The sequence below is a fragment of the Cebus imitator genome, unplaced genomic scaffold (genome assembly GCF_001604975.1).
Source record: "Cebus imitator isolate Cc_AM_T3 unplaced genomic scaffold, Cebus_imitator-1.0 Scaffold28, whole genome shotgun sequence".
Taxonomy (NCBI): domain Eukaryota; kingdom Metazoa; phylum Chordata; class Mammalia; order Primates; family Cebidae; genus Cebus; species Cebus imitator.
In genome coordinates this window covers 6,785,218-6,786,442 of record NW_016107343.1, presented here as the reverse complement: position 1 = coordinate 6,786,442, position 1,225 = coordinate 6,785,218, and the positions used below count along the sequence as shown (strand labels likewise).

General features: G+C 42.2%; 1 protein-coding gene and 1 pseudogene across 3 annotated transcripts in view; one reads left to right on the top strand and one right to left on the bottom strand.

Moving 5' to 3' along the window:
• CENATAC (centrosomal AT-AC splicing factor) overlaps positions 1-1,225 on the bottom strand; it is a 20,246-nt gene that overhangs the window by 9,640 nt on the left and 9,381 nt on the right. The gene's annotated exons all lie outside the window — the stretch shown is intronic.
• On the top strand, positions 21-488 carry LOC108300624 (annotated as a pseudogene). The gene has a single exon (XR_001823512.2). The product of XR_001823512.2 is annotated as a cytochrome b-c1 complex subunit 7-like (transcript).

Below are 1,225 nucleotides of genomic sequence, written 5' to 3'. Positions count from 1 at the left end.
AAAAAAAAAAAAAAAGAAAGAAGGCTTTTTGGTCATAATGGCTGGCAGGCTGGCTGTTTCAGCATCAAGCAGGTTGCTGGAGATTATGCGAAAATGGTATTACAATGCTGCAGGATTCAATAAACCGGGGTTACTTCGAGATAATACAATGTATGAGAATGAAGACGTAAAGGAAGCCATAAGAAGGCTTCCTGAGAACCTTTATAATGACAGGATGTTTCGAATTAAGAGGGCACTGGACCTGTCCATGAAGCATCAGATCCTGCCTAAAGAGCAATGAACCAAATATGAAGAGGAAAATTACTACCTTGAACCACATCTGAAAGAGGTTATTCGGGAAAGAAAAGAAAGAGAAGAATGGGAAAAGAAGTAATCGTAGTTGAAGTCTGTGGATGCAGCTGTTATGAAGATGGTTAAACTTGAAACAAACAATTTTAAGAATTATTTGGTCTGCAGTTGTTTTACTTTAAATAAATGTCTATTGTAATCAAAAAAAAAAAAAAAAAAAAAAAAAAAATAGCATCTCAAACTATGTCACCAAATGGAATAAGCACATAATGATAATGGATAGTACAGACTGCCAGGTTTTTTCCTTTACTTTTGAACCCTGTAATTATCACCAGGAAGTTTCTCTCTGGGTCTCATAATCCACAACACTCAAGTATATCACATGAGGGAGAAGGCTAATGATGACACAGTGGAACACAACCGGACTTTCGACTAACCTGGAAGGAAGGCGTCTAATCTCCAAACCTGAAAGAAGTTCCTGGAAACTGAATTCAGGAAAATAGAAGGAACTGATTTAAAACAAAAAAAATTACAATGTGGTTAAAGCTCAGAAATTCCTAGGGGGCTGGCTGAGTGCAGTGGCTCATGCGTATAGTCCCAGCACTCTGGAAGACTGAGGTTGGAGGACTGCCTGAGGCCAGGAGTTTGAGACCAGAGGAAAAGAAAATGACAAGCCAGGCTTGGTGGCTGATGCCTGTAATCCCAGCACCTTGGGAGGCTGAGGCGGGTGGATCACGAACGAGGTCAGAAGTTCAAGACCAGCCTGGCCAAGATGGTGAAACTCCATCTTTTTTTTTTTTGAGACGGAGTTTTGCTCTTGTCACCCAGGCTGGAGTGCAATGGCGCGATCTCGGCTCACTGCAACCTCTGCCTCCTGGGTTCAGGCAATTCTCCTGCCTCAGCCTCCTGAGTAGCTGGGATTACAGGCATGCGCCAC